The sequence below is a fragment of the Varanus komodoensis genome, unplaced genomic scaffold (genome assembly GCF_004798865.1).
Source record: "Varanus komodoensis strain SLA01 unplaced genomic scaffold, ASM479886v1 scaffold1, whole genome shotgun sequence".
Taxonomy (NCBI): domain Eukaryota; kingdom Metazoa; phylum Chordata; class Lepidosauria; order Squamata; family Varanidae; genus Varanus; species Varanus komodoensis.
In genome coordinates this window covers 60,860,558-60,887,420 of record NW_025335268.1, presented here as the reverse complement: position 1 = coordinate 60,887,420, position 26,863 = coordinate 60,860,558, and positions in this window count along the sequence as shown.

The following is a 26,863-nucleotide window of genomic DNA, read 5'->3' as shown; positions in this document are numbered from 1 at the left end:
GGCATAGAAATGTTATAATAATAATAATAATAAATAATAATAATCTGTTGAGTGATAATCTTGCAGAATGAGCAATTAGTTCCTATACAGCAGACCCTCAGGCCAGGGGGACATATCTGGTCCTCCAGGGAAGCCAATAGGACTTCTGAAGCCTCCTAGCTCTGTCACTTTTCCCCAATTACAGATTGTTTGGATTGTGCAATCTCTCCCAGGTCTACATCCAACTCTGTAATCAACAAGAAGCATGCATGCATGCATGCATGCGTATATTTGTTCATATTAACATTCATTTTCATAATCATGCACTGAGGTTCAGATCTCCAGAATGAAACATGGACTGGTTCTAACCAGGCAGCCTCCACATTGATCCAAGGCAAATTGGTCTCTTTTCTAAATCATCAAATTCAGGTCCCTTTCAAGAACTGAAAGGGATGGGCAGTGTTCTTACATTGAAGACATTTTTGTTTGACGAATGTTGATGGATAGGCTCAAATTTCATAGTTATATGCTTCAGGGAAACCGTTTTTAAAAAATGGTTGAATAGCTTCTGGACTTCCATGGTATAGTGATTTAACACGTCTATTTGCATTCTCTGATTGTTATAGTAAATGTGATCTTTGTGAGTTTTGTTGCAAAGTCCAGGGTTCTGTGTGCAGGATTTTTTCTGGAAGTGTTGGCAAATTTAGCAGAATTTCCAATTAAGCAGAAGCCTGCTTTGATGCAGGGGGAATAGTGTGTTTAGTGGGAAATGATGAATGTTCAAATCTACGCTTGCACCGTGTTTGAAAGTACAACATTGCATTAGAGTACTTTGAATAGTTCTCTCCATCCAATATTGTTAATTATTAGATCTTCACCTTCATAAGTTCCAGATTCATTGTAAGAGCCTTTTAAAGGGCTCAATTAGCTATTATTTCTTGCTGCTCTATTTTCATTTTTAAAGATGTATTTGCCTGTGCCACAAAAGCTCCAGGCCAGATAGCAAGTGTCACCTCAAAAATCTTTTTAGATTAATTGAAATTCTTATCTTCTCCCTTTTCAAGTTTTTTTCCTCTCCTGGGTCTTCAGTTTTTCGAAGTCTAATTGGAGCTTTAGTGGATGAATGTCTCCTTATGCTGTTTTAAAATGTCATTCCAGTTACTCCATAAAAAAACAGCACCTTATTATTCAACTTATCTGTTCCCCCTGTGTCTTTGAGTTATAGCTGCTTATTTCACCAAGGGAAGCACATTTTTACCTCTGTTCATAGAGAAGTATAATTTAATTTGTAACCTGAATCTTTCATGTAAGGCTGCACATCAGTTTAATGAAGAAAAGGAGGATAATAATAAAGCGATTGAAATCAATGATTTTAGGCCAGCCTTTTGCCTAGAATTGTACAATATAAGGCAGAAAAAGAAGGTGATTATTTAACACTCATATTTAGGGTATTTAGTCTTGTTCCCTAAAAATCTGTGCAATTATCTGTAACAGTTTTTTATTTAAATTGACATGCACATGTGTACACAATTTACTGTTGCACTTTTCTCCTTATCTGGTTTCCTGCAAGACCGGGATCAACTAAATCAAGGTTACTCTGAAGAGCAATTTGCTCAACATTTGTGGAATACCTATTAATGTTACCAACTTCCTGTGATGTCACAACTCTAATCCCTTCCCAACCTTTCATATAGTCTGATTTCACTTTCTGGACTGTCATCAGCCCTCATGTGCATTTTAGTGTCTAGTAATTGTTAGTATTAGAAGCTGAAAAAGGACATTTAAAAAAAAAGTTGTGAAGATTTTTCCTATTTATACTGTGATTTCCAAAAAGAAATGATTTCTTTGGTGTAAAAAAAAGTGGGAGGTTGCAGGTGAGTTTCTGAAGACTGTATGAAAGTCAAGTGTACTGCAAAATTAACTGCAAGCACCTTGACTTAAATGAGTAGTGCATATACTGTTGGATGAGGAATATGTATCTTTATATCTGACCAGAGTGTCAGTATACTTTTGAGCGAATATGAAAAATCCACCATGGACAGACTGACCCATGGCTCCTAGACATTTTCTGAAGGGCTGTAGGATATTCTGGATGGCAAGCTCTGAGGCTGGAGGTAGCACTATAACCTTGAAGTTGGGGAACAGAGCTCCACCTCTCATTCTTTCATAGTCAGCTGCTCTCTAATGTTAGGAAACCAACCTGGGAGAGAGGTCAAAGAAGGAAGATATGGATGGCTGGGATATGAATTATCATGATGGCATCTAACCAGACTGTTTCCATTCAATGGTGGAAAAATGTAGAGAAGCAGGAATGGAGAGCTGAAGTTCACCTCCTGGCTTCCCCTGCTCTACACTGGATGCCTCTGAGTTTCCAAGTATGGGACTTACGGCCATCCTGCTAGAATTGTGACTTATTCAGAGTGAACTTAGAAGGTTGCTTCAGTTGCTTTAAAGATAAATCCAAATAAGGCGAACAGTTGGACGGGGGATCTTAAGTTATGTGATAGACATTGGACAGCTGGTCCCCAATCCATGGGTTCTTCCAGACAGGTGGCTCCTAGTACTACTGATTGCTATAAAATACAAGAATATTGCAATTGGTCACCTCAGCTTCCATGAACAAGTGCTTTTTAGTGTGTGAATCTCACTGTGCAGGACCTGTGGACAATTTTGCCTCCTCTGTTTCCCCAGCCTCCATTGATTGTCACACCCCTTCTTCCTCCATTTTGGAGTGGGTACTTTGCAGAGCCAGCATCTTATTTTGTATGTTCTTACAGTTTTTGAAGTAGCACAACTGAAAAAAGTAAAATTAAATTAAAAACTGAAGGGGTTTTTTTAAAGAACATCTGCAGCATAAGGCAAGATGATTGTGGTTAGGCTTACACACCTGAAAAAGTATGGTGATAGGTTGGTATGTAAATCCCATAAATTTCACCAGGTAATGTTCAAATTCACAGCAGTAATCCATAGGACAACCCAATATAATCAGTTCTATAAAGCTGCTAGAAAACTTGTGGTGTGATTTGCCTTGCTTCTGTATTGAGTTATTCTTTGCAAATAGTGTCTGCAATACAGACCTAAACAATTCTAGCCTGATAGGATTACATCTGGAAGCTTCACACCTGTATTCAGAAGTGCTGATGTTTTCAACATAATCTACTAATTAAATAGCTGCTTGAAGTGAGTGGATTAAGAAAATCTCATTCAAGAAAGCAATTAATTAAGGCTGAGAGATGGTAGATCAGGGAAAGGATTTGTGGTGGAAGTCCTGAAAATGGAAATATATGGCAAGGAAGGGAGAAAGAAGGCAGGGGGCATGGACACATTCAGTGCTGGGACAGTTCATCTTGTATTCTCATAGCAGTGGGAAGGTTCCTCAGTTTGGATGCTTTCTGTAGTCACTGTGTGGTGGGTGTGAAAACAGAGAGGCTATTGACTATGTATTAATTTCCCAGGCAATTTCTCCAGAGAAACTGTGACTGTCAAAGTAAGAGCATTCCTCACCTCTGCCTTCCCATCCTTTATCCAACATGGTTCACATGACTAGAAAGTACAGCCATATTAGTTTTGGGGTAACCAGAATAATTATTGTAGCTGAGGTTAACTATAAATGCTTCTATTTTAAAGTCACCTTATTTCTGTGGAGATGGAAGCATCATTTTAAAAACATTACATGAATATCCTTTTATATATTATTTTAGGTGGGCTGGATCTGTGGTCTATTAGCCACATCTTGGCTAAGACACTGTGCTCCATTTGTAATTCAAATGCATTGGTGGCTGCTAGTTTTTTGGTTTAGCAATGTCCTTTTTTCTAGAAGTGATAGTGACTTAGGCTGTGTGTGTTCAACTTTTTTCACTATAGAGGTATCTGAAGGTATTTATACTTCTATTATCGGTTTATGCATCTCAGGTACCTTAATATCACATGGTAAAATCAGCTATGAAATATGAATAGAACTCTTGCTACAGTTCAATTAGTTACTTCACAATGACTAGCACAGTCCTTTCTACTTAGGAGGCAGTTGTGGTATTGACTAAAAATGCCTTTATCACAACTGGGACGCATACCAACAAAGACAACACATTTCTCACTGTGTTGAGAGCGTGATCTCGTGTCACATGCAAATGCTATTGCAGTGGAAGTAAAAGGAGTCAGAAAGGGGATGTGTGCAAGGAAATGGCCTTTGAAGGTCCATTTGTTTTTGTATTTATTTGTTTTTAGCTCAATTAGCTTTGTGCAAGTATTCAGAAGTGAAGGAGTAGAGACTTTTGGTAAGCCAAGGTGGGGTGGGGGGGGGATTAACTGACGTCTCTTTCTATCCTCTACAAAATTCATGCAGAGAAAGTGGTGCTGCTTGCTGCCATACCTTCACTATCGCCACCATGGGGTGGAGGGTGCTACTTTCTCACAGAGTAGCTCCATTGCATTCAGTATGATTGCTTCTGAGGAAAACTGTTGAAAATAATGCAAATTGCTTCTAAGTAGACATGAATTTTCAGGCTCAAAAGATACTGTATACTCTATTTTGTCAAAGTAAAAGGGATGGGATGGGGGAAGTAAACTAGTATTTGCTGATCAGGCCACTGGACAAGCCACAAAGAAAGAAGCTCTTGGGGCAGTGAGACAGGTGGGAAAGCAACTGTTTTGAGGAAAACAGCTCCTCCTCTTTTCTCCCCCAGACCCAGCCCACTGAAACTACTTCCCCTGGCCCAGAACAGTAGTACAAGCTGAGCACACTCTCACATGCACACTGTGGAAGACCATAAGATATATATTAAAAAGTCATGATAACTACTTTGAAGAAATTTGGTATATTATGGCAGAATGAGGACGATTAAGTTCAGTGACATGCGGCAATCCAGTAAATCAGGCATTAGAATGCTGGTTGAAATGTCTATTGTAGATAGTCCCCTGGTTGGATTTATACAAGATGGGCAGCACAAAAGGTTTTGGGAATGCACATTTTCAAGATAGCACTTTCAGTGCTCAGCATTGCTGAATGGAGTGTGGGCTGATGTTGTATGCAGGTTGAATGTTGCAAAGTATGGGAAGTGCAGTAATGACTTCCTGAAGTATGGAAGTCTGTGAAGCCTTCTAGATCAAAATTAAGCAGATTTTTATTTTAAAGGATTCAAATTGTGCCACCGAGTTTCAGACATTTATTAGAAATCTGGTGTTATTGGAAGAGATGGGCCAAAACATATGGAAGCAAAAACTACAGCTGGCCATTGTGATTTTGGGATTTTTCATTTTTTTTCCCTTTTAGGTCAAGGATATGATACATTTAAAACAATATTGCTCCTAACCCTAGATAAAATGAATCTGTTGAATTAGAAAGCATATCAGCTGAGAGATTTAGATATTAAACTTGAAGCTACCCTGGATTTTGGATCTATATGTTTGTGTAATTCAATTTCATCTGATGAAGTGATAAAGATAGAATGTCTAGCAAAAATCACAGACTTGGGTATAGTAAATGTGCAAATTGGATTCATAAAAGCACATTCTGTGTTTAACAATAATGCTTTATTTGTGAAATGCTTTACTAGTGAATATAGTTTTATAAGCAGGAGTTTAAGGAACTGTGAACTGCATTTTGCTTCCTGGATTCAACTGTCTGGAATAGTGGTAGTGATAGACAGTATATCGTAATATCTAATTGTAAAAAGCAGTGAAGTGATCTTTTCCCAGATTTGTTTAAGCTCTTTTATTCCAGTCACTGTAAAGTTGTGCACTTGTATCCCCCAAAGGCCCAGGACAACGAAGTTGTACAGTATTTCACAGTTGGTTCATTATGCACTACAGTTTGATACACTATATTTATTCCCTATCAATGGAAACATAATCTATGTACTTCACACAAGCCTTGCCATTCAAGTATGTAAGAAACACTCTCTGCTTTTCTGAGATATCTAAAAGTTCTTGCATGTTTCCTTTACTCTTATTAAAATTAAAGGGCTAGATTTAGCACATTGCATTTTTCTTCCCAGGATTTCAGTGATATTATTAATAGCCAGCATTAGGACAGATAAAAAAAATCAGGCCATTTCACTCAATTCTTTCTAATCTGAAAGTGAAACAAGATAGTTCCAAACCTAGTAAAGTGTATTTGTCTAGCAAGGGTTAAAAGAGGCTGTTAATAGACAGCTGCTGAAAGTGCCATCTCCTCATTGCTCTCTACTTTCCCAGAAGACTTTTTTTCCCCTTTTTGGTGCACATGTGAGCAGACAATGTTTGCAGTCAGCTAAATGGAAAGAAGTTGCAGGCAGATGAGGAATGGAGGAAAGGAGAGGGGAGCATGAAAGTAGCAAGCAGTGGAGCATTTCTCATATATAAATGCTGTTATTTGAAGGCTGTTGCCTGCAACAGAGTACAGCGAAGGGAAATAATTCTGGATAACCTGCAATAATGGAAGACGTGTCTGTGCCACAATATATAATACAGCTCTATCAGCAATTAGCTCTATCAGCAAGGCGCAAGAATGGTAGTAAACAAAATGTGCTACACCAGAGGAGTCCAGAATGATAATAGATGCACTCTGGTTCAGGTTCCCAACAAAGGAAGCTGGTCTCATTATCCAGCCATAGCATGGAATTTTGCAATCTCTCTGAAGAAGCCTAGTGCTGAGGAGCACTAATAGATTCTCTCCAGGGCACACAAGAGGATGGGACAGGGAAACACTAAACAGACTCACTGCAGGATCATGGTAGAAACAAATGCAAAGTAGCAGAAAAGGAAAATCAGAAGTAAAGCCAGAGCAACACCACGGACTTTACAGGGATTTGGATGATCATGAGAACAGAGAGTAACTCTCTCTAGCAAGGATATGGAATTATGCTAATTTCAATGCTTAGGCTGGAGCTTGGCAGATTGCAATGGCAGAGAACTGGGTCTTCTGCTGGCACAGTCACTATCACAAAATCACAGAACAGTAGGGTTGGAAGGGATCAAGAAGGCCATCAGGTCCAACCCCCTGCTGTTACAGGACACCAAGGTATACCATCCCACTCAGATAACTGTCTATTTGCTTCTTGTATGTCTGCAGTGTGGGAGAGCACACAACCTCTCTTGGCAAGTGGTTCCACTGTTGTATTACTGCGATAGTTTGGAAGTTCTTCCTACACTTGGTGTACTATAGGTTATGTTCATTGTTCCATGTTCTACACTAGTTTCATTTGCAAATTGTGAAGACAGAGTGGGAGAAATATGGTGAAGGAATCCTAAACTGGCAGATTGTGATTATCTAGAAGTGCAGTTATACTAATTTAGAAGTTAATTTTGCACTGTTTCCCCACCTCATTTTTGTTTCCTGACCTACCAAAAATAGTCACAGTAATATCAGCATAAGTCTAAGCTAGCTGTGTGGGCTTTGTAACAACATCAATGTCATAAGGATGTTAGTACAAGATAGGTGGTGTAGTATGTTTGCCCTCAACATATTTGAATGTTCAAATGTCTTCTTAACCAAGATATATGGATGTTTTCTGTTTAAAGTTACTCAGGTGTAGGAATTCCATCACAATTTTTCTTTCTCCTGCTTTATTTATTATTCTTGACATTCTTAGTACTAATCTTAAATCACCCATATTGGATGAATTTGGAAGACATTGTGCATAAATTGCATCTATTAACCTAAGTTATAAATTGAACCGGGCTGACATAACCATTAGTGTACCAACATCCTGCTGTGGATTGCAACAACAGTAATACAAAAGGAAAGACTGCTTGTTGACAGTTAACTGTGAAATGCCTGCAGACTAAAGCATGAGCTACTATGAACATTTAGACTCCATTGAAATATCTAGAAAGTAAGCACTTCCACACCTTGGAAATGATTGCTGAATGCAGGTGTCTCTGTGATTGTGCTCATGATCAATCCAGTGCCTGTGCTTGTGGTTTTGACAAGTACTTACTGCCTGGATGAAGACCTGACATCCTCCAGCCTGGTCAGAAACACAGAGAATGAGCTCTGAGACTTACCACACAGTGGCCAGACTGCACGTATTAAGTGTGTCTGCATGCTCCACCACATAGTTGTGCTGACCTTTCAACTGTAGGTAGAGAAGATGCTCCCCAGGCTATGGGCATGGCACCATGCAAGCTGTGAATGCTATGAAAAGTACCCAACCCGTTCCAGGTTTCCAAGGGTCCTTGCCCCAGAGAACCTTACTGAGTGCTCTACCCAGCTGCAGCTGCCTTCTCTTTACCAGTGTCACCAGCTGCTCTTGCTCCTCGTTTTCTCTCATCACAGCTATTCTCTGCTTGTTTGACAGGCAGGCCAAGCAGCCAGTGGCAACTGCTCTTCCTTCTCCTCACTGCCTCTAATGTCTGGGCAAGAGAAATAGGATGTGATTAAAGGGGTTGCCATGGTGAAGTGGAAGGTCACCTCAGGAGGGATCTTGCTGGTGTGCCCTCAGCAGGTGTAAAGTCATGCCTACCTTTGACTCTGGCCATAGTTAAAAACAAAGAGGAGCTTAAATCACGACAGTGCCAGAACTGGCAGGTATAGTGCTGGGATTTATTTTTGGCTCGCATTACCTCCTCTGTCACTGCAGCTGAAGAATAATCTACAGCTCTGTATCACTCAAGTCAAATTAATAAATTCAGTGGCTCACAGAGAAATCAAAATGCACACAGCATAGTATCTGCCCTTGCAAAAGTTCAAGTTTAGGGGAGGCAGCCTCAAGGAATGAGTCTGGCATCTCCACCACCCCCATTGCTGCCACATGCACCAGAAAAGGAAAAGGAATGTTCACAAGGGTTAAGTAGATACACTCCAGTCTAGAACTTCTGTAGCTTTAGAGGAGGACCAAGAGCATACAGTGCCTATAGACTGAGAAATTGCAGAGGGGCTCCTGAGAGGTGGGAGGGGAGCAGCAAAGGAGTATGAAGAGCACATGCCCTGAGGGCAAGACAGGAAGCTACTGCCAGTGGAAGTAGCCAATCTACCTGCTGACAGCCCATGTGGTGTAGCTGCTTGTGTACTGGACTAGGGCTTGGGAGACCCAAGTTCTAAACCCCACTCAACCATGAAGCTCACCAGGAGACTTTGTGTCCAGTCGCAGACTGTCAGCCTAGCCTACCTCACAGGGCTTTTGGGGGATAATATAGAGAGGAGGACCGTGTATTCCTCCCTGGGATATAAATGTAACAAATGAGTAGACGCCCCTTTTTTCTGTCAAGAGCTGTGAAGCAAGCACAGGAAAGAGGCTTGGGCCACCATGGCCCAGGAATTCTGGTTGAGGAGCCCAAGACAACTAAAGAAGCCAGCTCAGCCAACTCTGCTTGTGTGCATCCTCCCCTTCCTGTACTGCAGTGGAACACACTGCCTCTGCCTTCTGTCATACCCATTGCTCTGCACTTGCAAATTTCCTTCCTGGGCTGCTGTCTGCCTCTTCGTCCTTTCTTTTTTTGGTGCATTTCTGGACAAGATGGCATGTGTCTCCAGTCCATGTTTGAAAAACTTGACTGGACTGGCATCTTACCTTAACACTGATGATGGCAGAGCATCCTCCACCACAGGTATATTTAGTGGATCCAAGGTAGATTGTCTCTTGTGCACCACTTTGTCATTCAACAGCAGGGAGCAGCCTGGGACTCCTATACATTAATGAGAAAAGCCAGGACGCTGCCACTTCTGCCTCTCACTATTGGCTCACACTACCAAATGTGTGGGGGTTAGCCTCCATCTTAGTCTCTTCCAAGTAACATATTCTTCACTTAGGATTTCACTGTCAGTCAATATCCAATTGCTTGAAGTGTTCCTTCCTTTCTGCATGCTGTGATGCCAATTTGGCTTGCTGACTCCTATTTTTTATTTCTTTTGCTACGATTTTTTTTAAAAAATGGTAACACTTAAAACAAACCTGGGAGGGAAGTTTGCTGAAATGTTTCCCTCCATGCAGTTTCAAAAGAGAGGTTTTGTGTTTTGGAGCTCAGAGCCCACCTCTGCCTTGTGCTTAGGTTCTGGGGAAAGTTTCTTTTAGGTGCAGCACTTTGTTTTCTGGAAAATGAGTCTTCTGTGACCAGCTCTAGCCACATTGCAGCCATTTTATCAATGGTCTAGGAACCCTCATGGACGATGTGTTTTGAAGGTGCCTTGACCATTGATAAAGATGCCCAGCACTGATTGGGGTGGGGGTGGTGTTTCAGAGGAATCATGGAACAGAGCATTGTAGCAAGCAAGTACTGAATTCTCTGTTGCCCACTGAAAACCATGGGCTATATAATCTTCCAGCAAGTATCTTCCGGCTTCCAGGCTTCCAGCAAGTATCAGTCAAACCCACATAGAATTTAGCATGCATGTCCTCAAAAGAATCAGAAGCAGCAGAAGCAGAAAGAAAGAAAGAAAGAAAGAAAGAAAGAAAGAAAGAAAGAAAGATTTGATTATGGGTTTTTAGAATTATGTTTGATATTAATATGATGAACCACATAGAAAGATTCTACTAAGGAACAGTTCACCAGCCTGTTTATAAACTCTGTTTTATATCTTGAGTCTCTATAACATGTTTCCTCTAAGTATATAAGAGGCAAATTCTGTCCTGGTCCATCAACCATATCAATATCAATTGTGTTAGATGGCCTGTAGCATTTTATGCATTCAGCACTTACCCTTTAATTTTAATTGAGTTAGCCTTCACTCCATTGTTTACAGCTGAAGTGCTAAATTGCTTCCCACAGGATATTTGTAGAAAACATACATAAATCAAGGTGCTGGAATACTTGATTGTGATCCTGTCTCATTATTACATTCCAACCTTAGAGCCCTTATTCCCACTGCCTGTTCCGATTAATTTCTGTTCTATTGGTTGAAATGTTAGCTTGCTCCAAAAAGATGCTTTGCTTCAGGCCTAACAATAATTAATATGCTGTGGCATAATAGCAAATACTAATACACTGCCATATCAGATTGTTTTAAAAGAATCCAGCCAGGGAAATGCCACTTCAGGCTGTGTTTCATGAGTTGCAGTTTCACATGCAGAAATCACACTAAGCCACTGCCCCTGCTGCATGCCTAACTGGGGATCAGAGGATACCTGGGAATGCAGGGAAATGCTGTAATTCTAATAGTACATTTGCTACACAGCGAATTATTTCCTTCAGGAAACCATAGTACCTGAAGCAGCCTTAGAGCTATGGAGCAGGCCCCAAATGAAAATTGGAGCATGACATAAACCTCTCTCCCAGTGAACTGCCTGTGGTGAAGATTAAGTACCTTTGAGAAAGTTCTCTGTATTCCCACAAACAAAAATTTATGGGAACCTTTGGGGAGGTTAAACCAAAATAAAACTATCCAACATCAGTTCTTAGTACAGATATATCTTATTCCAATATTACACACTTTCTTGTGAATTGATGTTGAAAGGAAGTCCTTCCCCCATTCAAAAAGACACACTTTACACACACAAAGAGAGTGATAAATACTTTTGTCTTTTCTTAGACATCTATATTCTTGTAAAATTAGAATATCTACCTAAAGGTGCTGCACCAAACAACTATTGAAGCAGGTAGGATATAAACAGAGCTTAATTGTCGAGGCCATTTGTCCACCCAGCACAGTGGGTGGACAAATCTTGCTTGCAAGAATTGATGCTGCTTGTTGCCAGTGCCCCAGGAAAGGGGCCCAGTGGCATAATAATGAAGTCTTTTCTTCCCTCTTGTTCTTTTCAAACATTCAGCAGCATACAGCCTAGGGCAGTATTGCTCTGTGCTTGCTATGATCAGCAAAGCCAAGCAAGTTGACACAGCTGGTAATCTCCTGGGCAGGAATACCGCACAAGTAAATCAAAAAGGCTGCACTAGGCACCTCTGAGAAGGGAAAACATTCTGAGAAAATAAAAGCAGGAATTAGGAAACACAAACACTAGGGAGTCTCCTCTCTTTTACCCACCCCCTGAAATGAAAATACAAGACCTGTTTGTTTGACCTGCCACTTATTAAATTGCTTTTAGTGATCTGCAGTACGGTTAACTAGTCAATGTTCCTTTTGGTCACCCGGTTTGGGAAAACACTGAGCTTGCCTCAAATCATGGCAGGAATGATGATGTGCTTAGGGTGCTTTGCTAAAAGGAAGCATTAAGGAGATCCTAGTGGTGAGCCACTGGATCCATGAGGCTGGCTTAAGGCTGTTGCCCATCTCACGTTCCTTCAGGCTGGTAAGCCATGAAAGGTCAGCCAGCATAAGCCTCCCTTCGCCACTCTGATGCTTCTGTGCTGGCCAGCGTGTCCGTCCTGCCTTCCAGCTAGGGAAGTGTGAGAGGTTTGCTCTACTGAGGTCTCGCTCTCTGTGTTTTACAGATTGGATAATATAGAAATTCCAAAAATAAATAGGAATACACTATGCAAAGAGTAAATACATACAATAAATAAATCATTTTCAGTTTTTAAAGAACTTGTACTGTTACTACGCATTTTAAAAATCTATGCGTGCATTGCCAATTCTAAGAACTGCTTTTCTTTGAAATAGAGTTGGATCACTCAGAACTCAAATCCTAATTTCTGAGTTGGTTAAACATACAAACATTCACTCTTAGCATTCCACCACCAATTCCCTTTTCACAGAGCCACTCTAAAACCCTTGGGCCCCTTTTAAAAACTCTGTGTTAACATTTCTCTAAGTAATTGGCCTGTTAAATACAACTTGCATGCATAACAAATAGGAAGGCACAGGAGGGAAAACTTTAAAAGGTCCATGTCAGAAGACATACAATTTAGGGTTGCTCTGAATTGGTAAAAGTGAGTAGAGGGAATGCCTTTGCTTTCTCTGGTGGTTTGGAAAAGGAAATGAAGAGGAGAAAGGGACTTAAAATCTAAGCAGAGAACTGCAGTTAGAGGCTTCTCATTTCCTCTTCTTGCCTGCTTTTCCTTCATGTTTTTAATTTAACAATTTAAATATCCTGACAACTTCTGCATTAGTTTTTTTTTTTAAGAAGCACAGCAGATAAAACTGATGGAAGTGCCTGCTAAAAATAGCCCTGGGACATCAACATCCTGATTTTTACATCTAAGAGTCCTGAAGGCTGAGCATATCATACTGAAGCTGTGAGAGAGGCAAGAATCTGTTCAGACAAGGTACCTTTCTTTTAGTTTCTACATATCATGCTACTGGATGGTCATGGAAGTGTTCAGCTGGACCCCAGATCTACCAACACATTACTAGCTTTCAAGCACTGCAGAATTCTTGCATCCAGATATGCAGTTCCTCCTTCTGTACGAAGAACAAAATCTCATGTAGCAGACCCCCCACACCCTGTTTTCTCTTTTGCTAGTTGAGGATGAGGTGTCTGCCAAAGTCAAGAGTGTTGACACAGTCCTTAACCTCACAGACTGGCTTTTAGTGCCAACATGATGCCAGTTCTTGGAATTTCTTGTAAAGTAAGGAGTAGGTTTGTTGAAGGACGGGCGGTATGGCTTTCCACACCAGCAAAGTGGCTACAACCTTCACTGCCACTGACTCATTTACACTGTATGAGACTGAGCTCTCTTTGCTTTGAATAGGTGTAGCACTTCTGCACCATAGGATGGTACAGTGACGGGAACACTCTAACTTCTAAATGTCTGCCTTCGTACAGCTGGTGCAGTAACAGAACACATTTATGGGAGAGGCACAGAAAGGTGACAACTCTATCAGGGCAGGCAGGCGGAGGTGTGATCTGTGCAGCTTTACCACATTTAAAGCCCTAGAAAGCACTCGTTGCCAAGGCTGCCAGGCTGCCAGGTGCCATGTTCCACTGGAACCATCTCTGGAAGATAGGCTAGCTGGGCTCCTAGTGGTCCTGGCACTGCTCAGGATGGTCCAGGGCCCTCACAGTAATGCATCAGGGATGGACTACTCATGAACTGAACTCTCCTTTTGAGGATGAAGCCTCTAATGTGATGCAACTGATCCTTGGATGGCTTTAGTTATTGGTTCCTGCTCAGAAACTGAGAGCTGTTGAAAGCCTTTCTGTGTGTCTAGCTCTCTGGGCTACTTACTGCTGGACTCCCACCTGACTCTGTTCTCTGCCTTTCTTTCTACTTGACTGTTTTCTTGGCTTTTGGCCTGGGCTGTGCCTCAGATCTCCCTCTGGAAAAGCTGCCGTGTGCCTAGCAAAGCTGTGCTCAATCATTTCCTTGCTGCCTGGATTTCTCTATTGAACCTTTTTATCTGCTTAGCAAAGATCCATGGCAGAGGCTTTCTGCTTACAACAATTGCTGCTACAAAGATGGCCTTTTTAGTGTTTATCCCAACATTCATTCAAAGCTTTTTCATGGAGAAAAGACCTACCTCTGTTATAGGCTCATGAGTTTTTCAGTTGCCCAAATCAGCACAGAAACAGAGGGAATACATGCTCCCCTGTCTCTCACCTAAAACCTAAGAATTTTAAAACCTTAATTAATGAAGGGGATTTGATGGCTGCCTTCTTCAAACATTATTTCTTGCCCTCTCTGAAAAGATGATTTCTTACGAGGAAAGCCGAATAAATTTACAATTGTAAATATATGGTGCAGGTAACAGTCAGAGTATCCAGTGACTCTGGGACAATAGTAGATGTGATGTTAAGTGCAGCAGATTAAAAAAAAATCTGGAGGTTAATAGGAAAGAGGCTGGCATTTGAAGTTCTTGCTTCAACCCTAAATGCCTGAACCTATAAACCTTATGACCCTGCTGCAGGAACGACACCCTGATCTTCTGTGGTGGAACAGGGACAAGGCCAAATAGTGTTCAATCCTCTCCGCTCTTCCCATCAAATGGCCTTTCCAGTGACTAGTACAAGGTCAAATTCTTTATTTTTTTAATGCTGTCTCTAAAGAGCAGGCTTAAATTGCTCTGGATCACTGGTACATATCCTTAGCTTGTGTGGAGTTTGGCTTTTGGAGATGGGGTGGATAACCTGACAAGAAAAGAAACCACAAAGTTTCAAAATCAAAATTCTGAAGTCTTTCTTAACATGTATTATCAGGAAAATGGTTTTCATATCTGCATTGCTGCAACAGGCAAACAGAGCAAAAGGTATCCAGTTCATGTAACCAGACTGTGTCCCAATTTTCTAGGTTTGTCCAGCAATATATCACCATTAGAGTTCTTAACTTTCCCAGGTGCCTTTGTTTCTTGATCCTTGTTCTTTTATTTCTTCCTTTGAACCATTTTTTAGCCTTCCTCTATCCAGAACAGCATCTACATTTAATACATTATAGCTAGCCTTGGTCTTTGCAATTCTTGACCATTTAGGAGGGCTCAGTTTTATCCTAAATTCCTTTTGATCAGGGTTTGAGTTTGTTTGTTTGTTTTTTGTATTTTGGGGCATAGATTTCTGTTAACGCTCCCACAACTGGTAGAATTGAAAGCTTTCCCTTCCCTTCCCTTCCTTTTTATGAGAAGACATTTTGGTGCTCAATTTTTAAGAATATCAACTTAGGATACTTTTTATGCATTCTAGTGTCAGTGTCATTGTAGCAAGTCTCAAAGACTGGGTGCATTATTTTTTATTTATTTATTTATTTATTTTTCGATTTATATCCTGCCTTTTTCCTCAAAGGGCTCAAGGCAGCTTACATCATTCTCCTCCTCCATCTTATCCCCACAACAACAACCTTGTGAGGTAGGTTGGGCTGAGAGTCTGTGACTGGCCCAAAGTCACCCAGTTGGCTCCATGGCCGAGTGGGGACTTGAACCCAGATCGTCTGAGTCCCAGTCCCACGCTCTTAACCACTACACCACACTGGTGTTTACCACAATACACTGCGGGCAGCATCTTAATAAATAAGATATGCCAACCTAGAGCAGAAGCTAGCTCTGCCAAAGCAGTTTAGTCCTTCTATTATTGTCAATCATGCCATTCAGTAGAACTCTGGTTCCAAGTCTGGTCCGTGAACTTGACTGGCACAGCCTTAAATAAGTAACTCCTGATGACTGCTTTAAGTGGGTTTTCTAAATGAATAGTATCACCTAAATGCAGTACTTATTTAATCAGTTATTCTCTCTTATGAAACTTGTTTTGTATTATACAGGGCAGTTTTGTGAGTTCACAATTAATGTACAGACTTGGATACACACTGGGACAGAGGGATCCAGATTGTTTCCACACTGGGTGGAGAATGTGGGGTTAACACTTCTGTTTGCCTTGGTTCTAATTGTCATCCCCACACTCAGCTGCCATAAGTACCAATTATGGGAGGAAACTGGTGCCAGTAGAGCTTCTTTCCTGGGTCAATATTAATTTGATGGCAATTCTTGCTGGTATTGTGGGAAGAGGCTGTATAAAATGCTTACAATAAATTATATCTGCTCTGAAATTACGAAGAGACAGAAATATCCCATCCTGGACTTATTGAATTTTCTTTGCAAAGGGAGAAAAAGTGGGTGGAAAGATTATGATTTTATTGTCCATATTTTCTTCTAACTAGATATGTGTTTGGTCCCATTGTGTCAGGGATTTCAGATGGCAATATTAAGGTCAGGATGGTTAACTTAAAAAATAAATATGCCAGGGGCATGGGGGAAAATTTCCAACAGTGCAGGAATCTTAGATGACTAAGAACTTGATTTAACCCAATCTTACTTAAGTTGATTTGTCTAAAGTAAGAATCATTTGCCTATCCTACAAAAGGTCTCCATGTAGCAGCAGGCGGATCGCTTACTAACCATGCCACTTGTTCCACTTCAATCTCTTTTACTTTTACTTTTACTTAAAGATAGTAAAATTAACCTTAATGACCATAGTCAATAAACAATGATTGTAAAATTCTGTATTCAGGCAGGAAAAAGAAAAGGAGCAGGTAGCCTTTTCACTCTTTGGGTAGATTTTACAATATATACAGAAAATATTACCTGTCTGGAAAAACACTCTGCACAGCTTTGAGATATACTACGTAGCCTGGAAAATTTCTGTCATTCATCCTAATATACTTTTCCGGGTTCTTTTTATTTATCAATCTTAGGTATGTTTGGACAGAAAGTCCTGCAACCCTTATGCATTTTAATCTGTATGGGTTTTTTGTTTGGTTGGCTGTTTCACACACAGAGAAAGCTTTTATCTTGTTGTGAAGATAAATTAGATATTACATTGTATATACTTAACACCCTCTTGAAGTGACAGGGACAATATTCAGGTGATATTGTTCAAGCTCTTAGCAATCCGCAACAGACATCCCCAACCCTAGGTGATCTGCTGCAGACTCTAGTTGCTAACTCACTTTTCACTCTCCATTTAAATGTTTTTCGGTCTTGAACTTACTTGCGATATGACAAGCCACTAACTTCATATAAAATCCAATGTTATCTTCCGTGCTGCTTCACAGTCAGTAGTAGCTTCATGATAGGCTTTACTTATATCCTAGCACATATTATGACTTTTTAAAAGTATACTTTCCTGTTGTTTCATTGTCCTTTGTCATTTGCTTAGCTGTTCATAAAATTGCAGGGGGTGGAAGAAGTTCTACTGGTAGCCCTGCAGGTATTGTACAAGCAGTAAATAAGCTGGTATAGAAATCTTCCTGAACTGTATTGCTTGAACCCACGGTACAGCACTGAAAGGCTGAACAGGAGCCCCGTTTCCTATGTGCACAGAGGAGTGAATGATTGGTTTGTTTAACATATCACTGATCCTTCAATGAAATAATTTTCGGCATTCGGAACAGTTCATATGCATTATCTGGTCGCCATCCTTATCTCAATTCTGTAAGGTATGACAGAGTTAGCATGCCTTGTCTTGCAGAAGCAGGAAGTGAGCCTGAGAGAGAACGCTCAAGAGGTCCATGGCAGAGGTGAGATTTGACCTAGGAATGCTCTGATCTGTAGTTCCGTCTGCTGCTCATGATACTGCGCTAGCTCTCATCAGGTGGGTACACACACCGCACTAAACTAGCCTGCAAATGAGCCACCATGGGTTGATTGGCTGCCAAACTACCCATAGAACTTCCTATACGTGATCAGCTTGCTGTGACTTGTTCCCAACCACCAGACACACTTGTGGAAGATCTCCTTGTTGCCTCAGCCCCTATGTTAGCAGTTCTTCTGTGACTGATACACTGAGGTTGTTGGCTACCAAGAGGAACTCCCCCCACCCTTGCATCAGCTCGCCAAATGAATTAATTTGCAGAGACTTCATGTACTTGGAAATGCGTTCACCAGCTTTAAAAAAAGGTTCTGGAAATTTTACTTCAGCCAAGAGCACCCCAGCATAATGATAACCCTCTGTTTTTAATGTCCTAGTCAATTTCAGCCTCCCTTTTGGGTCTCGGCTGCTAGAAATTGCTTTTATACTCTGCTTTTTGTTGCACTGAAGTAAGACTGTGTGCCTATGAAGAGTTTTCTTTCCTTTAGCCAACAGTTTCCTTCCCTCAGATAAGCAAAATATGAACCCTTGAGAATATGGGAATGATCTCACTAGCATTTTGATTTCAAGGAAAGGGTTTGTTCTCTTGTGTAAGAGTGTAAGTCTACTTTTTAATATTTAGCCAAGTGTCCCTACACTTCCCTCTTCCATTCTGGAGCTTTTCTTGCTAGCTAGGGAGCACTTTTTTTTTGAAGCCTGCTTTCTATAATGCCAAAGTTGCCCACTGCTGCCCTCACCTCCTCCTCCTTCTGTTTCTTTACGTGTCACCTATTCGCAGGACGGGGATGCAAGGCAGCCTGCAACATTAAAAATTTATACAGTTAGAACATTAAGACACATATACATAAGTTAAAAATTAATAAACCAGCTAGAGTGTTAAAACCATATAAGAACCGAATTTAAACAGTAATACAAACAATATAAACTGTAAAAAGGATATAGACAACAGAAGTAGGCCATTGGAGTCTCACAGGTCCAGCCTCTTTCTCAAAGGCCAGCCAGAGTAGAAGCTTTTCCCTGCATCTGAATGTTTAAGAGGGAAGGCACCAGTCTAGCCTCCCCAGGAATGGAGCTCCAGAGCTTTGGGGCAGCCTGAGAAGGTCCTCTCCTGCATTCCCACCAAGCCTGCCTGTGAAGGAGGTGGAACCAAGAGAAGATTCCCTAAATGTCTAAAGTACAAGCAGTTGATAGAGAAGAATTCAGTCTTTCAGATAGCCTGGACCCAAGCCCAATAGGTCTCCATAGACCATAGCCAGTACTTTGAACCATGCCTGGAAACAGAATGGGAGCCAGCAGAGCTGTTTAGCAAAGGTCTGCCTATTCCCTGTAGTCGGCCCCAGTCAGCAGCCTTGCAGCACCTCTCTGAACAACTTTAAGTTTCTGATCACTCTTCAGAGACAGCCCCACACAGAATGTGTTACAGCAAGCAACATGGGACGTAGCCCATATACCATGCTAATCAGGCATCTCCAGGAATGGCTGCGCCTGGTATACTGGCTTTATATGTGCAAATGCATCCCCAGCCACTGCTGCAACCTGGACAGTCAGGTTCAGGGTTGAAGTCATGGTCTTTGCTGCTGTAGCATCACTCAGTACAGGCGGAATCCTTTCTCCCTCCTTTGATCTGCCTGCCAACTGATCGGAAGCACTTCTGTCTGACCCGCATGAAGCCTCCCTGTGCTTGCCCTCATCCAGACCCCTTTTGCAGCCACCAGCCACTTTTGGCTTCCCTTGTTTCTGCTTGTCACTTCCCCACATCGCCAGCTCATATCGTATCTTGATAAGGGCCCTAGAGCAGTGTGTGGGGCTGGGGAGCATATGCAAATGTCAAGGAAACAAAAGTAGGTTGTTGGGATGGTTGCCTAGCTTATCCACAACCCTACAGCGACTTATTGGATTTAGTGGCTTGTCAACCACTCCAACCAGCCACCCTTGCTGGATTTATACAGAATGAGGAACCACAGAGGACTTCCAGTTGACATTGCGGCGAGACGGCTGTGGAGAACGGGGATCTGAGGACCCACAGAGGAGTGGTGGGGTGGGGCCTTGGATTGGCAGCCTGGCAGCCCTAGAAGCTGCAACCCACCATGGCTAATAAGGGACAGCAGGCTGCAATGATAATGTGAACCAGATCAGGGGACCTCACTGGTGCTAGGAAAAGAAACTCCTAAAAAATCTTAGCATGTGGTCTTATGCTGTTTGGTAGGGTGCTGCATTATTCTTTTCCCCTTTCTCACGTAACCAAATCCAGATGACTATGAAATGCCTCTGTGCCTGACCTGTTGTCCCTCTCATGTCATTTGGGCTTTACCTGTGCAACGGGTGCAGTGAATGCTTCTTTTTGACATTGATCGTGAATAAGAGAGAGTTTCTGCAAGCATGCATACATTACCTGGCTCTGTGTGCTGTCTACTGTTAGAGTGATGGTGCGGACCTTGTGTTTGTATTTGAGTTATCTAGCATGGGTTTAAATCTAGGCTCTGTTCATTAATTTACTTGGCAAGACTGCCTTTCCCAATAAATACCTGTGCAATCACAATCGTTAATATAATCGGAGGAGGCTTTGTTGATTGCCATCCTGTCGCTCCCCGCGAAGGCACCCACCTAATTATCTGCCTTCAACTCTGGTATTCTGGAGGCACCAGCTGTGGCGTGCTTTAGGCACAACCCATCATTTTATCCTGACCTTCTCTGAATGGGGATCCCACAAAGTTCCTTAGATCGTTACAGTGCTGCATGTGCTAAATTAATTTTTTATCAATGCTTTATAGAACTGTTTTTGTCTACATATGTACAACACAATGTAATTTAATGTCCATGTAAATCATGTGGAGATTTTTTTAAATGTAAATTGGTGTACAAATCTATTGAATATGAAAAATAATTCAGAACCTTTTTACATATGAAGACTTTTTGTTTTCACATTAAAGTTAGAAAGTAACATGATTGTCCTAAAGCTGGTTATAATGCACATGTGCACTTTGTGTTCCTTTTGAGTGAGATTCAGAGACTGATTGGGCCAAGATAACTCAATGATCAGGAATGTAAAACCAGGCCTTTCCAGGCCAAGTCAATATACTATTATGCTGCTTCTGGACAGCTCACTACTCCATAAATGTCCGTTGATCCAAACAAATATGAATTCCTATGCTATGCACTGCTGCTGTTTGGAGCAGTACACTTATGTACCCACAAATACACACACAACTGCCTATATTTCTGGGTTCTCCTGGCTGGGTGGCTGTGGGACCCTGTGTGAGAACCACGTGTGCTTCAAAATGTTTTGCTATTTCAGTGCTATACATTTACAAACTACGAGAAAAGAACAATTGAAGAAGTGATTTGCCAGAAAAAAGCTGAGTTTTAAGTTTTTCTCTTGTTTAGCAGAGGAAGTACAACAACTTCAATCACAATCAGGACGAATAATGCATCACATGAAGACCAACCAGGTAAACTGATGCCAACACTGCTCCTTTTCCTGGATGAAGCTTCAGATTCTCACAGCATGCCTCAGCATGGATTCATAGAAGGGAGCTTTATATTTATCACAACTTCCCATCACATTATCAACTGTGTGACACTGTATATAAAACTCTGTTGCATTCCCAGCTGAGCATAATTTGTGTTAATTTTTTGCTATGGCTTCTCTAGTCATTTAAACTGTTTTTTTTTAAATAGTGAATCATTCAGCCAATTTCTATTTATAAAATGTCTATTTCAAGCCAGGAGGTCACCAGATATTCCTAGTAAGGGAATCTTATCCAAATAAGTAAAAAAAGGTAATCCACTTACCTGACCTGCTGTAAAATTGGAATGCTACCAATGAAGCAAAAATGAAGAACATGGCTCTATAAGTACTTAGGACACATTTTTGTCAAAAGGATGCATTTACCTTGAAGAAATGTAACTGCTATGCTCATGTATAGATGAGTCTCCAGCATGGCAATGTAAAGATGGGTTTCAGGGATAAACGTCCAGATCAAGGGTTTGTGTTTTTGTTTCAAAGGTTGTCCCAGGAGAGATAGAAAGAGGGAATGAGAGAGGGGGAGAGATCAAGCTCTTTCTAGACATAAGTTTCCTAAGGAAAGTTTTTGTTTTAAATAGTTTTGTCTTTGAAAGTTTAGGTGGTTCCCAATAATGAGTGCCAGGTTTCCTTCCAGCCATGTATTGCTCGTTCTGTTGTTCTTTACCTATGTCATGGGAAGGTTGTGTGTGGCATGGTCACATGCCAGTGGGACATTAGCTACCAAAAACAGACTTAAATTGATGAATTATCATATATATTGCTTTGATACAGAATTATATTTTTCATCTCAAAATTATTTGTGAATTATTACCTCCTCCTGAAAGGAAGGAGCCATTGGGTATTGCCAAAACATAAGAGCCAGTGCAGTATGGCTGCTCAGAATGCAGGAGAGGAAATCAGGAGATCTGAGTTCTAATCCCTGCTCAGCCATGGAACTAATGGGGTGACTTTGGGACAGTCACAAACTCTCAGCCCAACCTACTTCACAGGGCTGGTGTTGTAAGAATAAGATGGAAAGGAGGAGGAACAGAAGTAAGTCCCTTGGAGTTCCTTGAAAGGGAAAAAAGGCCAGCTATAAATATAATGAATAAATAATAAGAGAAGTGTTTTCTTTATTGCACACCCAGCAATTGGCTAATTTAGTTAAACCCTTATTGACATCCAGTGTACTCAAAAGATTCAGTATATTCGAAAGATCAGTTCTGGTTGAATTAAACATAACCTAAGATTCATCACACCTTTTGCAATAGATGCCAGTGAATTAGTCCATTGTTTGGGTGTTTAAGTTCTTCATTCCATTCCTTCTTAAGATCTGTGTACTACCTTTGTTAACTGATAATTTATAAGCGTTAATTGTGGGCCAATGTAGCTGCTCATCCTCTATCAATACATACAGTAAAAAGGGGGTCTCTGAAGCTCTGTAAAAATGGCAAGACCAAACCTAGATTACAGATCTTTAAGTTCCATATATTGCCATTCAGCTGTAGCTAGCAAATCCTTTCTTTTCTTTCTTTTTTGCATGCAAAACAGAAAATGGTAAAAATTTAATATCAGGACCTACAAGCTGAACCAAAGCTGCTAACAACAAGAACCACCACCACCACCTTCTCTGGCCAAGCTTTAAATCAGGTTTTTTCCTTAAATTTGTAAGTGAAACTAAATGTCACTTGATGTCAAGGTACAAGCCACATCTCTCTTACAGCCATAATTACAGGAGGTATCTTTTGGTAAACTGGGAGCCCAAGAAATTCATTTAGGAAAAGAAGATTTTGACCCGGGTGAAAAGTCTACTCCAGCAGAAAAACACAAGATTAGTATAAGTCAATGAATATGTTTGTTGATTTAAAGACAGATAAGGGAAACCAAGTCAGAGTGAATTGAAAGTTGCACCATTTTCAAAGATTTGTGGTAGCGTGAGGTCCATAGGAATTTATGAAACAAAACATGTTCCTAAAATACTCGCTGGATAGAGAAATGCCATATAAAACAGAACATTTGAGGTATTACATTAAATGTAATGCATTTAGCTTATATCATACATTTAATCCAACTAACAATATCAGAGAAATCTCATTAATCACCCTACTTAAATTTATCTAAATTATTTTATTTGTTTGTTTATTTAGGCGTTTCTATGCTGTTTGGCTAGCATTTGTGATTTCTCTCTAGAGACCAGTGTTCTCAAATCATTAATAAAATCTGGTTAGAGTCTGAATGGCCAGGTCACTAGTACAATATGGGGTATAGTATCTCCAGCTAATGTCTGTTCAAATTTTGACTAGTTAATGAGGGACTCAGATAAATATTGGAAATTGTTAATTTCTACATCAAAGTTGGAACAGATGACTGGAATTCTGAGATAAACAATAGAAGATCATAAAGAAAAAGTTTAAATTCTATACAAATTTAACATTTTATTGGATGTTATATGCCAGTAGTTCCAGGCATAAATCAAACAGGGAGGAGAGTGCAAAAAATGTTCTGACTCTAGGTCACAGGGCTGCATATAAAATATGAACCCATTTCTGTAATTTTTCAGGAAAGCCAAAATTACTCAGTGCAACCAAAATAAACTTCTGGTGAATTTTGTCAAAGGCCTTCTCTGCTTCCAAAAATAGATAGATAAATAGTGGCAACTCTTTTTGTCCTGTCTGTATTTAATCAGATCAACAACCTATCTGAGATTATCATCCCATGCTTGTTTTTAATGAATCCCACCTGATCTGATTGAACGTAGTAGATTGTAGATTGACTGATACAGTGATTACTTGTAACTTAATAGCCAAAATTGTAGTTACTATTTTAAAGTTGACATTAATTAATAAAATAGATTGATCATTATCAGCTTTAGACATTATGGGAATCCAAACATGGTTAAATACTGACAGAAGAAAATCAAATTCAAAAATAAAGTAATAGATATATTAAAGCTTAGGGACTGAAAAACAAGAAAATATTTTATACCCGTCAGCTGGAAAAAAAGTTGGACAAGGTGATTACCTGTATTTCATCTTAGTTATTGTTTTCATAATTTTCTCAATATGCAAAATTTAACAAAGACTGCTTTTGTAAGCTTTCTGAACAGGGAAGATTGACAAGGAAAACAAGAGCTTCCATTCCTTGTCCTTACATTTCAAAACGTATATTATACAATTTGGAATAGTTCTTTTAAAAAATTGAAAGTGTGTCTTCAGGATGAGTTTACATCGTGCCACCATTGTTTGTAATCACCAAAATAATATTCCAATGGTGTTATTGCTTATGGCCCTAATTCTTATTGGGGTTGTTGCCATTTGCCCAGTATGTCTGGCTTGAAGGGCCTAATCCAAATTTTGCTTGTAGTAGTAAGAACATGCTCAACTCATATTTAACATGCTGCCCTTCCTGATAAAGCTATGCAGTTGGAGGAGTAGCCAACTGAGTTGTAAGATGTTTAAATGTGTTTCTTTATTAGTTGCTCCTTTTAAAATGTAGTTTTGTTTGATGCATATGCAATAATACAGTCCCAGATAAAAGCTTTATCAGTTTCCCAGTCAGTGGACCATGAGTTAACTGTATCCTTATCAATTTCAAAATATCCTTAAGATATTATCCTGGTTTCTAAAAGGTTCATAACTTACCAATGAAACATTAAATTGCCGAATACTGGAAGGCATTGCCACTTTGTGAATTCCAAGTCCAAAGAAACTAGAACTTGACTGAATATTACCAACACAGCATGCCTACAGTCTCTAATTTGGTGTAGCAAGGATGTGGAAACTAAAAAGTAATATAACTCAAAGCAGGTACGGTGAATGTAATATATAAATATATAATGTCTCTTGCCTGGATCCGTAATTCAACAAGGGTCAACAAGTTTGAATTCAGCCGTATCAGTCTGAATTGCAAGTATCACCACTGCTGGCTTGCTAGGGAATAGAGTGTTCCTAGTCAGGCTAGCCTCTAAGACTGCATTACAGCCCCACACACTCATCCCATAGGCATATACTATACTGGACAATTTGCTGTAACATTCATGAAACATAGCTGGAGAGCCATTCTTGTCAGCTAGTATCTGTTTGTTATTATCAGGCATGTATCCTATGGAAAAGCCATATCAGTGCCTTTGCTTTAGTTTCTTCTGGCTATTTGGATTCTGCAGTCCCTGCACTTCAAGAAATCACTTTACATATGAAATAATAGTAAATCTTTTGTTTGTACTTGTATTCATGAAAAGAGTCTCAGTTCCAAGTTGAAGGATTAACCTTCCATAATTCCTTAATGATAAACTGGCCAACCACAAGTCCCTTGCATGTCCATTTAACTTTTGCATGTTCTAAGTTTCTTTGTTGGAAATCTTGAAAAGGCAGGAAAAAATGTGAGGGACTTTGAGAAGATAAATAGTGACATAACAAAGAATGGATTAGAGAAGGAAGAGTGGAGGAAGGATGCTGGAAGGAAGAACTCAACTAACTGTCCATAGAGGCAAAGCCTAAGCCATATTGCTAGAAAGAATACCTGTTTTGCAACCTTAGCTGAGTAAGAAGGTATTTCCAGAAGAATAAACTGAACTATGGTGTGTCTTATGTAAAACTGAATAGGAAGCTGTTAGATTAGGCCTTCACTGGTGGTGCAAGAGCCATTCTGTCTGCACCTCCCAGATGGAAAGTTCCTGTTCTTAATGGCCATGAATGACTGCCCATGGTGTTCACTGGAATTTCATGAATCAAATATTTTTCTTGTTAGGGCTCTGAATTGGCCAATTTGGTGTGTACTATGGATAACTTGATTAGAATAGTTATTCAGCAACCAAAGAACCATCTGCAGGTTTCAGAGTCCCATGCTTTTGTAGGACTAGAGGGATTCAATTAGCTTAAAGCAGGTTAGCTACTGTAAATGACTGGTTCACCAGTAAGTAAATCAGGTATTGTAAATTACTAGTTTTCTGGGATAAATGGAGATTATACAGTTATGAGTGGTTGATGACCCCTATGCTGGTGGGGTGTGTGTGTGTGTGTCATCATCCATCGCAATTTGTTATTTTGCACTGCATAAGCTATATATAATAATAGCTCTATAATGGAGCTATCCATGGTGCTGAATTCCATCTCCATAATAAGTGACTCCCATGGAGCACCAAACAGCAAAATGAAGGCTTAATGGATAAGGAGGCCCACTGGCAGTCACCAGTGACCCCTGATTAAAGTTTGTAATGCAGTTCTAAAGAAGAGCCAAGCAGCTGAGCTGCTCAACGGGACTACACAACCAGCAGTTTGCCTGAGGACCATCTTGAAAACAAAAAAGACTGGCTCTTTAGGCTATTTTTCAGAAGACCCAGATTCAGAAAGCACAGTTGTCATCTTCAGTTCCCAGAGGATCAGTGTGCATCTGATGTCTCTATTAATACTGCAATTAAGTGGAAGTTAAACTAAGCCAATTAAATATCCTACACATTAGCAATATGATATTGGCTTAACAGAGCTGTGAATTGGGAGGGGAATCGTATAGTCACCTTTGTTTCTAACGGAATCTATATCATTCTGGACCACTTTTATGGGGT